At 39.1% G+C, this 15,697-nt stretch overlaps 1 long non-coding RNA gene across 1 annotated transcript; it reads left to right on the top strand.

The window, feature by feature from the left end:
- The first annotated feature begins 3 nt into the window (after window positions 1-3).
- Window positions 4-7,900, top strand: LOC141983234 (uncharacterized). Its single transcript, XR_012638319.1, has 4 exons — window positions 4-120; window positions 3,516-3,609; window positions 6,315-6,421; window positions 7,664-7,900. It is a non-coding gene; the product is annotated as an uncharacterized LOC141983234 (long non-coding RNA).
- The last annotated feature ends 7,797 nt before the right edge of the window (window positions 7,901-15,697 follow it).

Raw genomic sequence — 15,697 nt, 5'->3', positions numbered from 1 at the left:
GCAGCCCTCTACGCATGCGCTTTGACCCGCCTCCAATCTGAGTCCGAATTTCCGAAGCCTCCCTTGCGGCGCATGCGCCAGAGAAGGCTGACGGTAACGTCTTTTGCAGCTTACAGACAGGTGCGTTCGGCGACGCGCTGTTACTGCGCGGCGGGGTCTGCGCGCCCCGCTCAGCTCCTCAGCGAACAGCCCCGTGCGCTGCGTCACCCGCGCACAGACTGGGGCCATTGGCTGCTGCCCCTCTGCCCCTGGCCTGGGTGCTGCCTGGGGGTATGGCTGCGCTGCGGCTGGGGGATCAGCCTCCCCACCCCTCCATAAACAAACTCGCGCTAGCTCCGCTCCAGCATGCCAAAAATTGCAGCATGGGTGTTATGACGAGGGTGGCAGCTTGGGCTAGTCACCTGACTCAGACCCAAGAGGGCAAGTGCATATATATATATATATAGGTTTCAGCGTAGCAGCCGTGTTAGTCTGTATTCGCAAAAAGAAAAGGGGTACTTGTGGCACCTTAGAGACTAACCAATTTATTTGAGCATAAACTTTCATGAGCTACAGCTGAAGTGAGCTGTAGCTCACGAAAGCTTATGCTCAAATAAATTGGTTAGTCTCTAAGGTGCCACAAGTACTCCTTTTCTTTTTTTATATATATATATATAGACAGACCCCTTCCATCCTGCTCTCACAGAGCCATTCTGTACTGGCTGAAGTTTCAGGGTCCAGCTGAGAAGCAGTTTAGCACCATGATTCCTTTAAAAGTGAGGAGGGATTACCATCCATACCTGCCTGTCTTCAGGGTTTCATCTGAAAACTGAGAATAAATTATTTTCTTGCTTTAAAATAAGGTCTAAATGATCTCTCACCTCCCCAGATTACTTAGATAAATTTGGGGATAAGGGTGGATGACAAGTCTCCCAAGAGGATATTCTCAGGGCTACCAAATGGAGATTAGCAAGCAAATCATGTTGAAATGGAGAATGAAACCTCTTCCAAAGAGCTGGGGCACCCATGCTACCCCTCAAAACTGAAATATTCCAGTACATAATTGGAGCATTTGGTCATCCTATCCTTACAAACATTAATATTGATGCAATCACTGCTGGAATACTGAATACTGAATTCAATTTTGTTGTCCACAGTTCAAGAAGGATATTGAAAAATTGGAAAGGGTTCAGAGAAGAGCCACAAGAATGATTAAAGGATTAGAAAACCTGCCTTACAGTGATAGACAGTATTTAGCTCAATCTATTTAGTTTAACAAAGAAAACATTAAGGGGTGACTTGTTTACAGTCTATAAGTATGTACATAGAGAACAAATATTTAACAATGGGTTCTTTAATCTAACAGAGAAAGGTATAACACGGTCCAATGACTGGAAGTTAAAGCTAGACAAATTCAGACTGGAAAAAAGGTGTACCTTTTTAACAGCGAGGTAGTTAACTGGAACAATTTACCAAGGATTGTGGTGGATTCTCCATCACTGACAATTTTTAAATCAATATCAGATGTTTTCTAAAAGAGATGCTCTAAGTATTATTTGGGGGAAGGGCTATGGCCTGTGTTATACAGAATGTCAGACTAGATGATCACAATGGTTCCATCTGGCCATGGAATCTATGAATATAAATGCATACAAGCTCATATATAAAAGTTACATGGACATGATACAATATTGTATCAATACCTTTTCTATACCAACTGTACCTCTTTGCCTATACAGTATCTGCTTTTCAGGGCTGGTTACAGGTATATCAATAAATGTATTGGTTTCCCAATGTTCTCCATTCACTTCCCCCATCTCCTGTGTCGCGCATATTGTATATTTTGAGATATCTTTTTTTTCAGGTTAACATGACCCATCCCCCTTCTGGACACACTTGATGACACAGGCCCTTCCCTGGGAGACACTTGATCGGGATAAGAAGTAATGGGTTTAATCTGCAGCAAGGGAGATTTAGCTTAGACATTAGGGGACACGTTCTAATTATAAGGATAGGTAAGCACTGGAATAGGCTTCTAAGGGAAGTTGTGGGATCCCTGTAATTAGAGGTTTTTAAGAACAGGTTAGACGAATACCTGTGGGGGATGATCTAGGTCTACTTGGTCTCTCACCTCAGCACAGAGGGCTGGGCTAAAAGACCTCTTGAGGTCCCTTTCAGTCCTAAAGTTCTGTAATTCCCTCAGGGATCATAACTCCCAATGACTGTACTGTATGAGCACAAAAACAATCATTATCTTACTATTAGATGTTACAGGCACATCCCTTATTTAAACCTGTGCAAATAGATTACTATGGCTGTCTCTCTTTATAATAATATTCTGAGATGTGTTGAAGATGTTATATATTATTTTATTATATTATGTATATAAATCCATAGAATTTTGGGGCCCTGTGCACTGGGGCAGTTGTCCTCCCCCCTTCCCTGCTTCTGGAGGGTGGGAGCTCCCGGAGGGTGAGAGAGCAAGCCTTCCCTGCCCTCATCCAACAGCAGCTCCTGGCTGGCCTGGCTCTTCACTCTGACCTGTTGGCTTTCTCCACATTGTTCAGGAGTGACACTCCCCCTGTGATGTGATGCCCTGTCACATCCCCTTTGTGGTCCTGAGTTGCTTTGTGTGTGGGTGTGGGAGGGTGTTTTTTTCCTTCGGTGGTTGGGGGCTCCACTGAGATGGGAACCATATGCCAGTGCACTGAGTGCACATTGGTTAGTCTGGGCCTGTTGAAGGCTCTTAGCACCTCACAGAATCAGACCTTGCATCTCAGTTTCCATTTAAATAAAAGAAAGTTTCTAGCGGTTTTGCTTTCAAAGGTATCTTTGAAAAAGTAAACTGATCACCAGGATTGAAGGTTTGTTGCTTATTTTTCTGAAAGCCAGTGACAGCCTCTCCACCCCTTTACCTAGAGCTGATCTATGAAAAACAGGGCCACTGGACTCCTTGATTGATGGCTGCATGGATAAGTGCCATCTAGGTCACTACTGATTTAATGCTGATGCCACTCTGTGAGGCACTCTAAGCCAGCTGTCTGCAGCTGGACCAGCTCCTATGCTGAGCAGAAGATGTAACTTCTAGCCACAAGGATAGGTGACTCAGTAAGGTGAGATGCAATGTAAAGTATGGGATTAACAACAATGGGCTGTTGCATTCTAGTCCTGGGTGTGACAGACTCCTTTGACAGTTTTGCCAAATCACTTAACCTTTCTGTTTTAATTGCTACATCCGTAAAGTGGGGATAATAAAACTTACCTCAGAGGATGTTCCAGCAATTGATTAGGTAGTATTTATGCATTTGCTCCGGGCTGCACACAAAACCCTCTGAAGCAGAGGTCCCCAAATTGTGGGGCGTTCCCCTCGGGAGGGAGTGGAGGAACATTCAGGAGGCCCAGCTGGGGCCCAGGCCTTTTCTGGAGTCCTGAGTATAATGAAAATGAGCCTGCTGTGGCTGACCTCTCCTTTGAAGGCTCCAACCTATTTTTATGAAGGAGATTCATGATAATACTGTTTCTCTCCCTGCTGTCAGCAGCCAGACTGAGCACTGCCTCTCCTGCAGAGATTCACAAGCCTACACATGCTCAATGAGTTTCCGTGACCAGCACAGAGGACTAAGGAGCCAGGCATGTAACATTGAGCAATTAAAGTAAACTGCTCATAGTCAACACACTTTTAAGAGATGGATTACACACTGTTGTGATAATGATGGACAGGAACTGGCTATTTGGTAGGTGGGTAACAGGAAAAATTGTGTTGCAGGCCTACCCAAAAATGCTAAGGCTGCTTTTGATAGTGACATCATAACTTTGAACATTTTTCAGGAAAACTCAGTTCTTGCTGGTAGTGAAAATCAACCATTTTTAAGATAATTAAAAAGGTACTCTATATTAATCATTTATAGACTATCCTGGTTTTGTGCTAAAGGAATTTGGTTACCTTACATGTGTTCAAGTTTAGTTGTGTGCTGTTAAATGTGGCAAATTTACTAACTAAATTTTAGTCTTCAGTGCTCATTTTGCGACTCACCACACTTTTTATCTCAGCTGGAAGATTTTGTAAAAGGCTGACCAATTCTCCATTCTATTGAATTCTGTTCAAATAAATGGATTAATCATTTAATCCCAACAAGTGCAAGCAGTAATTTTAAAACTCAAAGTCACTTTTTCAGCGTTGTGTCAATAACCTTTCAGCTCAAGCAAGAATTGACTTTTGACACTGACTGGATGCACTAAATACACTTTTAAAAATATCTCTAAAGCTATCATTAAAAAGGCATAAACATAGCAATGCACAAGTGTACCTCTGTTTAGGCATCAATTTCAGCTGTGAATTCATTACATCTTAAAAAGGAGCAAAATATCTTTTATATTTTTAATTACAACAAAAGTACCAACAGTGAAAAGGATGGGGCAACAATCAGTAAAAGATCACAGAGGGACCAATGACACACGTGGCTACTTCTGAACGGTAGCCAAATGTCAGTAAGGCAGAGGTGTGCACCTTGTAAGCATACTGAAACAATTAGGGTTGTGATGACATTTCTTTGTTCATAGCAAGTATATTTTTATCCAGTACAGTAATCTTAGAAATATTTTACCTAACACCATAAAAAAGTAGAAGTTAAAGAAGGAACTATTCATAGAACACACCAAGATGACAAGTCAATTTCACATAGCGTATATATGCATGGGTTTTGATGAGTTATAAAAAGAATTAGTAACACATTTCCAAAGCTTACTATCTCCACCTCCCTGCATTCATTTCTGAAAGGCTAACTCAAGACTTCCTGCAGATTTATAATGGTGGTGGTAGAGCAAGAGATATTTTTCTGAATATAGGAAACTCTTGCTTGTGGGTGGAGAATATTTTTCTGACTATAGGAAACCCTTGCTTGTGGGTGCAGATGAGGCTGGTATGTGTCTGCAAGCAAACCAAATCAAGTCATTTCTTAGAGAGCAATTGTTCTGGGAAAGAAGAGAAATACACCACTTTTTTAAAAAATAGATTGACCCTGGACTAGAGGTTTTTAAAAGGAGGAAAGTCAGCAATGGGCCTGAGAACAAATACCCTCATTTACCAGTTGGTCTCATGTCTTAATAAGGATAATGCAGCACCTCACAAGAGCCTTTGCCCTCATATATGTCTGCAAAATATGGTTCAAAGGCTGCCATAGCATACAAGCCATCTGGTAAGTTAGGAATACAACCAACCAAGTGAAGAGATCCTTTTCTGGCACAGGAATATGGATGTGAGAAAGTGAGGAAGTGACGAGGGCCCATGATACAAGAGGGAATGGGCCATCTGTCTGGCAGTGCTGTGTCTGACAGGTTGAGAGTCTGAATGCAGTGCCCCTAAAGTTCAGGTGCTGGATGGAAGGTGTAGCGTAAGCAAGGATGCCTGAGTAATATATCTTCTCTCTCCTGTAGTTGCAGATAATGCTGCATCCATATATTTCCAGGCTTAGACAGCAAGGACTGGGAATTGGAACCCAAGTTTCTGTGTATTATGTAAAAGGCCAATACTAGATGCCGAGGCTGGCCCAAGTCAGCTGCCATTATTCAATTCTCTCCTATGCCCTTTCATCACTAAGTAGCCATGGCAGCATAACAGCACATATTGTATATCCTTTCTTACATCTTCCCCTATAAAAATTGCAGCAATGAAGAGTCTTGAAAAGATTTCCTTCTATATAGCTATTGAGTATCTATGTTTTCTGTTTCATCATGTTACTTTTTCATTTATAATATTTTATTATTTTGGGGGCTTATGCTGGAGCATTCTTAGCAGCTGCAACTCCCTTTCAATGGGAAGTGGGAGTGTTCACCCTTCAAAATGAAGTCTATTATAGTTGTAGTTATTATTATAGTGTCTCACAGTTACATAATGCCTTTAATCCCAAAGTGATTTGCAAACTCCTTAGGAATCTTTTTAACAACTGCTTGTTGTGAAGCTATCCCCGCTGTAGAGGAAAGCAGCTGTTTAACAGCACACTGCAGTACCATTTAGGACAGGGAGCAAAGAAAAATACAACCCCCCCCACCACCACCGTTCCCACCCCACAAGCACCCGCGGCACTCTCAAGATTTAGTCAGGGGTATAGTACAAGTCATGGACAGGAATTATTTTGTTATTTTATTTATGGCCCGTGACCTGTCCATTACTTTTACTAAAAATACTGTGACTAAAATGTAGCCTTAGTCACAACTAATGTTCAAAGCCTTGTTTTTGCATTTTATTTGATGTAAAATACCTACTAATTAAACAATCCTTTTTCACACCATGCTGGGATATTGGTTTACTATTATTTTTAATATTTCTATTGCTTTAGTGTTCAGAGGCCTGCATCGGGATTGGACCCTACTGTGTTTAGGTGCTGTATGGCCACAGGTCTATGTCCTGAAGAGCTGATCCAGAGAGAAAAGCACCATCTATTAGGTAGGGAATAATATTGCCTATGCCACCTTGAGTTTTCTTGGTGAACTGCTCCTTCAAATACTGACCAGGCTTTGACCCTCTTTAACTCATGAGATAAGAACAGCCATCCTGGGTCAGACCAAAGGTCCATCTTGCCCAGTATTCTGTCTTCCAATCGTGGCCAATGTCAGGTGTCCTACAGGGAATGAACAGAACAGGTAATCAAGTGATCCATTCCCTGTCCCCCATTCACATTCCCAGTCACAATCCTGGTGGTGATACAATGCACAGTACTAATTTCAAGAACAACATATGCAATTTCATCTTTTCATAACAACATGTAAGCCAAAATGCTTACAAATAAACCAAGACATTTCTTCTGTATCAGGAGTTTGAATTAGGTGACTGAGTTTTCCTGGCATTGAGAGGATTATTCTCTGTTTTACCTATTCCATCCCTGTTATAAGTATATATAGTTACATGTACTTTTTTTGTGTCTTGTTAATTTGCAAAGATTACTTTTCCACTGGGTTTCCTGCATCTTGGTAGTATTCCCCCTTGATTCTCTGGATTCCGTTGCTCAATTGTCTGTTTATGAAGCATCTGGTAACTTGAATGCAGTTAGAGTTTTTTAGATTTGTCATTTAGCCTTTGGATAGTCTTCACTATAGTCCCCAGAGTCTTGTATTCTGTTTTTAACTTCTCCTGTTCATATCACATGCAATCCATTGTGTCTGGATAGCTTTTCGATGAGTATTTCAATTATGTGTCAATATGAAGTATTTGTTATGGACTTCAAAAGACTCTGGTTTTCATTTGTCATTTGAGCTTTTGTACATAGAGTGCTTAGAGCATACTGAACTTTGGAAGCACTTTTGCAGATCTTCATGCCTTTGTTTGATCCCTAATTTCTAGGGGACTCTTAAGTATCTTTAGCTATTAGCAATTGTTTTAACAAGATGATTTAAACATAAACTATTCTTCATGATAATCTGAGCTGGTGAGGCACAGTATGTTCACCAATATAAGTGATTCTAGATTCCACAGTACTGTGATATGAATCATTTCCTGCTGTCTCTAAACTTTTAACAGTCTGATGCCTTCCTCATACAGAACATTTCCTTATCAACTTTTTGGGTTATACAACATAGCTTTACTGAGATTTGCCAATATATAAATACTCATTCCTATTGTATTTGAACAAATTTGTTTCCAGAATTTTCCCTCGGCAATCTATTACCTTATTTTTTAACTTAATTTCAGCTTTGCGGTTGTTCATTTATTTGGAGGCTGTCAAAGATGAAAAAGCACCACTGTGTTATTAGTGATCATCATGAGTTATACTGGTTCCACATTTCGAGCTTGATCCAGCTTCCATTGAGGTCAATGGGACAAATCTCTGACTTCACTGTCAGCAAGACAAGGCCCTAATCCAGTTTTTTAGTTGCAGTATTGGTTCTGGGTTTACAATACCTCAATAAAGAAATAAAACACAATTGTACAGTGTTTGTGTCTGAAGAATAATATATGCTTGCTGTTGAATGCTCCATATTAGAACAAAAACTCAGTTCTTATTTTTTCACATGGTGATCTGGATTGCTTAGTGGTTTTTTGGTAGAATTACAGATGCCTGAACTTGTTCATGGGGTTTGGTTTTTTTTTTGGTTTGGTTTTTTTTTAACATCTGGGTCTACAAACCAGAAATCAGGGAATTTCAGCACCTAACATTCCCAGTATAGAGCTCCTTATTTTCAGTCTCTATCTACTTACACAGTGCTTGAGATTCCTCCTATTGAAGCTAATAGAAAATCTTCCAGTGACTTCAACAGGAACAAAATTTTTGTGCACAGTCCACTGTTCTGTCATGATTCATGAATATGAGTATGAATCTGTAATGCAGAGTCCATGCATAGTGATAAGGAATGTACTTATTTGTTTGGAGGAAAATTAGAAAAAAAATTATTTAATAAGAGAAATTAATTCATCTATGCAAGCAGGAAAGAGCTAAGTCCAGTTCAGAAATGCCACCTACCAAAGCTATGGAAACAGGATATAGAGTTGTAAGTGTTACATCCTCAGAATACACTCTAATTGACTGACCTGGGTGCACGAAACAGTTAACCAGCAGCTTCTGTGAAGTGATGACCCCTCTTCTACATGTCACATACATCACAGTGCTCACTGTGATATCACTGGAGCTGGTATAATGAAGTTCACATATCCATGAGATGATATAATCTTCCAGTTTAATTTTAAATTAATTCTGGGGCACATGTCACCTCAGCCTAATTGTCTGGTTTTTCAGCAGTGATTGGAGACTGATGCAATCCAAGTAAGAACAGGATGGTTCTAAAGACTTATTTGTTCAAGAGCACTGTTCAAAAGACTCTTAATTTGATCACTTGCTAAGAATTATTCAGAATTATTTTTAAAACAGGTATTAATAAATCTTGTGCGCTGCTGATTTTCCATTCCTTTGAATTCCACGAGTAAATCCTGTCCTTTTTGCAGTCAATAGGGTCAGAATTTCACCCCATATAGTTAAATATTGTTTTGGTTTAGCAATAATTCAATATTCCAAAAACCTAAAATAACAGATTGTCCTAATAATTCAAAATTTTCCTGTTGCAGCAAAAGATGTCTAGGAAAAATTTAGCAGCACATGAATTGTATTCTTGTAAAGTTAAGAAATGGATGAATAATATGCAAAATAATCAAAATTCTCATCTTGTGCTAGCGCAGTGAAGATTTATTGCACCTACAACATTTGGACTTAATACTTTCTTCTCAAAGCAAAAGGTATGCAAAGTTTCAACAGGTCCAACATGCAAAATAAGTGCTCTGTGGAAAGACTGTGTGATTGAAGCACTGAATTAAAGACAATAATAGGCAGCTCCCACGCTGAGAGGAATCAGATCTGTGTCTTAATTGTATAATCCTTCCGCCTGAGTATCCATTGGATGGATGGACAGATGGACTTTCTCTATCTGCTAGAATTCCTCATCATCATCTCATTGCATGCTTCCTTGAAAACCAATAAAATAACGCTGATTTTTCACACTAATTCTGCAAAGTCTTTATTAATACTTGTTTCTCAGTGTGTGGATGGTTCATTGGCAGTATCACAATGCAGCCATCTCTACTCTGTGTTATACATTTCACAGTTTCTAAGCCAAGTTTTGGGTCAACCTGCCATTATGTAAACAATGTTCTGCTTAAAAACATTTTTTTCTCTATCCCATACCTTTGTATGTCTGCAATCCTACTGTTTGGCACATCACCTTTTGGCACAGCAAGGGGTATATATGTGCTGGTAAAATAATACGACAATTTAGTGTCCATGGACTCAGACTTCAGTCTGCTGAAAAATAGAACATGATATGTCCATAACTTGTTTCCTATGTATTGAATTGATCCAGCCTTTAACTGCCCTTTGGGAGATATATATGTGCCTCAGAATTAAGTTAATAGACTAGTATGTGTGTATATATACACATATATATATGCTGTTAAATATATATATATATATACACACACACACATGCTGTCTGAAAAAGCCTCTCCATTTACTTCCTTCCCAACCTTGCTGTGAGCCCCATCTCCTGAAAAGTCTCCTTCCAGCTGAGAGAAGATGGAGGTTCCTCCTCCTATTGCTCGTAAACTTCATGCTGAATACAATATGGAGGAGGAGGTAGCTGAAGTGGAATGTGAGACCTGTCCGCTCCCATATACACATCAGGGGCTGGGTGGGTTGCCACTGCAGTGCTTTCAGCCTCTGCCATCCTGGGTAGTTCAGAAGCTCTGCTTTGCAGCACAAATCACTGGATCAGATTCTGAGATGTGAGTCTAAATTGCTTTAACTTACACCTTCTTCCACCCACTCCGCATATAAGTTACATCAGCTTAGATTGCCTTAGACTCACACTCACATACTGTAATTTACACATCACCTCTGAATTTGGCATCCTCATTATGAACTCACACTGGTGTAAATCAGGAGCAACATCAGTGAAGTTAATGATGCTGAAACATTGTAAAATTAGTGAGAGACAAATCAGAAGTAGGTCCACTGAATCTAAGGGAAGGGAAGCTTGTGTAATTTATACGATGAGTTGTACATAAGGGTGATAGCTGGAAAAGTAACTGAAAGAAGGTGTAAGAGTTACTGACCTTCCACCTTATTTTACTGTACTAGTAATTATAGCTATGGTTTGTACTGCAGTAATACTTTGGGGCCCCTATCAGAGATCAGGGCCCCAACTCCCATATTGTGTTAGATTTTTTCCCGTCTTGTTGCATAAATAACAACTATTGCATACTATCTTTGGTTTTTCTTTATGACTTATGGAAGAATAACAAAGGCAAATGCAAAAAGAACATTGCTGTTAAAAATCTAAACTGTGATCCTCTTCTGGAATGATATGGCAATGTAAATGTATGTGGTTATAATTACACTAACCTGCGAAGGTAAAACATGGTTTATGCCCTTTTTTGCTGCTCTATGATGTATATAAAGTCCTGACAGGTCTAAAAATAGTGTTGGGATGAAGATGTTTCTATATATTTCTTACCTTAGAAATATCAGGAATATTCAATCTAACTTTTCCATGTTTTTTATTTTCTGTATTTGAGGACACAGATTTGAATTGGGAGATTTCTTAGCCCTTAATTAGGCCCTAATCCTGCCCCATAGAAGTCAATGGGAGTTTTAGCATTGGCGTCAATAGGAGTAGGATCAAGCACTTCGTGACTGGAGAGTCCAATCTTTACAAACAGTCTTTCTTCCACTATTTATAGCAAGTTTGATATTCATTGTTTAAACTCCCTTTTTGTCTTTGTTTCTGCATATACTTATGTAATGCACTAGTGTGGTATGTGTGATGTCATAAAACTACTAATTCTCCAGTTGTCCAGAGACTCTTCCAGGAAAAACAGGACAGACATGCAGAAAAAGTCTAAAAAAACCCAAACAACCTAACCCTTCCAAGTCTTCATTACACATCATGGCGGGGGGGGGGGAGGGTGGTAGGGGTAGAAGGGTGAAGACACAACCCCCTTTTATTTGCTTGATTTGTTTTTTCAGGTCACCTTTAAAGCAGCTAGAGTGGTGGTGTGTTGGTCTAGTGGCTACAGGTTGCACTGTCATATACAGATCTAGGTTTTGTTCCTGAACCCCTAAGCTTGCCTGTGCTAACCCTAACTGGAGGCTGTGCCTTGCTCATCTCTAATGTGTCTTTCTTGCAACACCTGGAATGATTCTGATAAGGTCCAGAGGGAGTTTCCCCCAGCCCTCTTTGACAAAAGGGATGGTTGTCATGATTTAAGGCCATCAGTGGTTGGAAGATATATATCATGAAAACAGTGGGAACACTGGGTCTCAAATAAATAAAAGGTCTCTGGGAAATATAGAGTAGGTAGAGATGGCTGAGATTTTTGACAGAAAAATGTTCCCATCAAAAACAGAATTTTAATGAAAGTAAGATTTTTCACCAGAAAATGTGCTTTAATTATATTTTTCCTATGGGAAATTTGTAAAAGAAAATTTTCATTTAGTTTTAAAAAGTGAAAAATGTATTTCAGTTTTTGAAAATCACCTTTTAAAAATATTTCTCTTTACAATTTTTTTCTTTTTTGTCACTTAAAGCAACAGAGTGAATGATGCAAGGAAAGGTTCTCTTTTTTTTTTCCTGTTTAGTGGGTTTTTTTCCCCCCTCACCAATTTACTTCTTCTATTCTGTTGCTTTTCAAAACTTCCCCAATATTTACAAAGTTAGAGGGGCAGAGTTAAGTTGGACAAGTTTTGAAAAGTTCAAATAGAAAAGGAATAAATGTCTGGAGGGAGCAATACCCTGGACAGTATTCATTTTATTTCATGCAGTGGAAATTTAAAAAAAAAAAAAAGGAAGACTTTTTTTAAAAAAAGAGAGAAACCACGTAGAAAGGAGAAAAAATAAATTTTAAAAAATTGAAAATTAAAAAAAAAATGATAAATTGCACCATTTCAGACTCCTCAAATGGAAATGACATCACAATTGTTCATGAAATTGTTTTCCAGTGTTTCAATCAGCTCTAATAAGGGGCTTGATTCATCACTGTGTTCCAGTCTTATGTCAGTTGAATTCCATGGAAATCACTGGACTTTCACTGACCTAAAACTGCAGTAATGCAGGCAGTTTTGAATCAGACCCAGCAACTTGGAGTTTAAATGTTATGGAGTATATTTTCAGTTAGCCAAAGATCTAGTCACTGCAGTTGGAGTAATTTGCACTTGCAGTTATCCACAAACAAGATGAACCATGGGAGTACATATAAGTAGCTATACTTGTAACTGAATTGTAGGTACAGAAATGTGGGTGTAACATGTGCCTTTAAACAGGAGGCCACTGTCCTGAAAATTTCACAGCTTCTAATGTTCTCCTAGGGAGGAATATTTGCATGTGTAAACAAATGATCTTCCAAACACTGGCCATCTATGAACCTTTCCTTTGGAAGTTGTACAGACAAATTCATCTTTCCTGGTGGCTTTCATACAAGAATGTCAGAGCTCGTTCCTCTTCCATAGCTTTCAAAAAATGGAAAGAATGGGCTCACTGAACCCTTTGGGAAATACCATTTTTAGCGCAGAATTTAGTTTTGTATGGCACCTTCCATGTGGGAGGTATCCCAAAGTACTTTAGAGAGCATTAAATTACAGAGATACCGGACATGCATTGACGAGACAAACAGGGAAGCCATTATGCACTCAGCAAGACTTCATGCAGAATGTTGGATATTAGAAACTTGTTTTATTGAAGGGGGGAGGGGGAGGAATGTTGTCATCAACCATGACATCTGGTTTAGGCAGTCCCCCCCCCCTTTTTTTTCTTTAAAGGACCGTGAAATATTTAACTTCCACCAGCCACCAAAAGTAGGCAGAGGGGACTTTAGTGTAACCTTTCATCTACAGGATGACACTTCTAACAATACAAAAAAAAATAACGTTTTGTACTGCTATAGCACCTTTCCAAAATTTGCATTTACACACGTGTGCTCAATAGCCAGCACTTGCACAAACAAACAGGTTTGGGTGCATCTTTAGAGGTTGCCTTTAAGATATACATTATAATGTGAATCATGTTAGAAATTAAAATGGATAAAGAAAGCTACAAAATATTACTAGAAGCAAATCTCGACTGGTATTTGAAAAAGCAATGGCTTTGCTTCTAATTAAGAAACAAATGGGTGGATATGCTGTGTCAATTATAACCTCAAAGTTTACAGTGAAACAGAACTTAGGGCTCAGTCCTGTAACTCTTATTCAGGTGCACTACCCCATCCATTTTAGTGTGCTGTCTCTTATAGGCCATGATTGAAGGATTGAGCCCTTAATGGATAATGGACACAGAATAAACATCTAACCCAAAGATATGTAACCCAGCTGATCAGACACATTTACTGATTACCATCCTTTCAATTTCACTCTGTGCCCTATTTCAATAAAATACGATGCACTGGATATGAAACATAGGACTTTGTGAACAACAGAGAAAGCAGAAGGACCTGCATTAGATTGGTCTTGTGTCTTCCTGTGTTCCTGAATGTTACTGTGAGAAAGTATTAAATGAAAGGAGCAATAGGAGGTATCAAAACTTTGAAATGAACTACAGCGTGGAAGCGAATGGCCCGTCACTAATAGAACATTCATACAAAGAGTTGGGGAAAAGCAACTGAAAGCACACACAATAACATGCAGAATAAGAGGATATAGATGGAAGAAAGTGATGCCAAATCTGTACAATTATGTTTTTGTCTGTCCTTGATTTTTGGAATTTTCTTATTCAGCAGAGTCCAATTCATATTTACTTTGTTTTCAAGTCTGGAATACTGTGCATTTCACTGTAATAGTCTTCTCTATTCTAAATGTTTATACAGTGTGATTTACTACAATGTGGCTGTGTAATTATGTTGATGATTAGATAAAACATTTTTGACATGAAAGGAAATCAGTAGTTAATAATGTTTTCCATCTGTTTGGTAAAACCTCCTCACTTTTTTTTAAAACAAAATCGAGCCCTTCACATGTAGCAGCATCCAAGGCAACACCTATGCAAGTACATGAGAGAAATATAAATCCTAATGAATTCATTCTGATCATTACTTACACATTTTGGAAAGTGTTACCATCTGTTTTATAGATAAATATTACTGTAATTAGTGTCAGCACATGTTTACATTGTATCATTCCCAGAGTCTTATTTTAAAGTTAAGACCCTGATTTTTTTTACCAGGAAGAATAAAGGTGTATTTTAAGGTATTGGCAGGAAATACATTGTAATTAGGATAAAATGAGTGTATTTCAATAATGGCTTCTTTTTTGGAGAACTTAAGAGCATTTAATGCTCCTGCTCTTCATTCTGGGTCAAATACTGGGTCACTGCCTGCACATGAAAGGCCCCAAAGATATTTAAAAATGGCAAGCCAGCTGCATAGGAGATGTAGCAACAGTGAGTACCCTATACCCTTGAGATTTCTATTGCAGGTCTCTGCAGAATCCCCATGTTGAATGAGGACTTAAAGTTTGATCATGCAAAATGTTGAGCACTTGGGGTCTGATCTAGTGAAGCCTTTAAGCATATGCCTAAAGTTAAATGCACACGGCCTGAGCACTCAGCATTCTGTAGGGTCAAGCTTATAGTGACTAGGCCATATGTGCTAATCTTTCCTATGACCTTTAGTAGTGGCCTGGCTATGCATGCAGCCTGTTTTTGTGGCTGAGGATTTTGCCCCTCAGGCCCCACAATATTCCAACAAAAGCAAAATCCTTTTATGTCAACTTTTCTCCTTCTCCATCAGAAATCCCAGAAAATATATCTGACACCAGACAGACCCCTGAAATTAGCTGTACACTTATTAATTTAGAACTTCTGTATCTAATGTGCCAGACAAAATGCTCTAAAAGGCCTGATCCAAAGCCCACTGAAGTCAATTGAGAGACTCCTGTTGTCTTCAGCCAGCACTGAATCACGATCCAGCTGCATTTATAGATCCAGAAATATGTTCCAGATGCACAAACACTAATCTGACAATACTGAAACATAACCTTTATTTTTCCTCATTATAGCAATAACTTTCTCTAGCCCAGATAAAGTAAGTCACCACTGAAATTTTCTTGTCCCGCTCCTGATATTTCTTGCACCTGCAGAAGGCCCTGGTATTTGAAAATCTTTGCTGGGTGACAGAGATTGATGGAATTTTGTTTCCAATAAGGTTTCAGTTACATCTCTTTTTCCTCCAGTAGATAGTATGCTACCAGTCCCA

Source organism: Natator depressus, chromosome 2 (assembly GCF_965152275.1).
Source record: "Natator depressus isolate rNatDep1 chromosome 2, rNatDep2.hap1, whole genome shotgun sequence".
Classification (NCBI taxonomy): domain Eukaryota; kingdom Metazoa; phylum Chordata; order Testudines; family Cheloniidae; genus Natator; species Natator depressus.
Note: the sequence above shows the minus strand (reverse complement) of the source record. Positions and strands in the feature narration are given on the sequence as shown.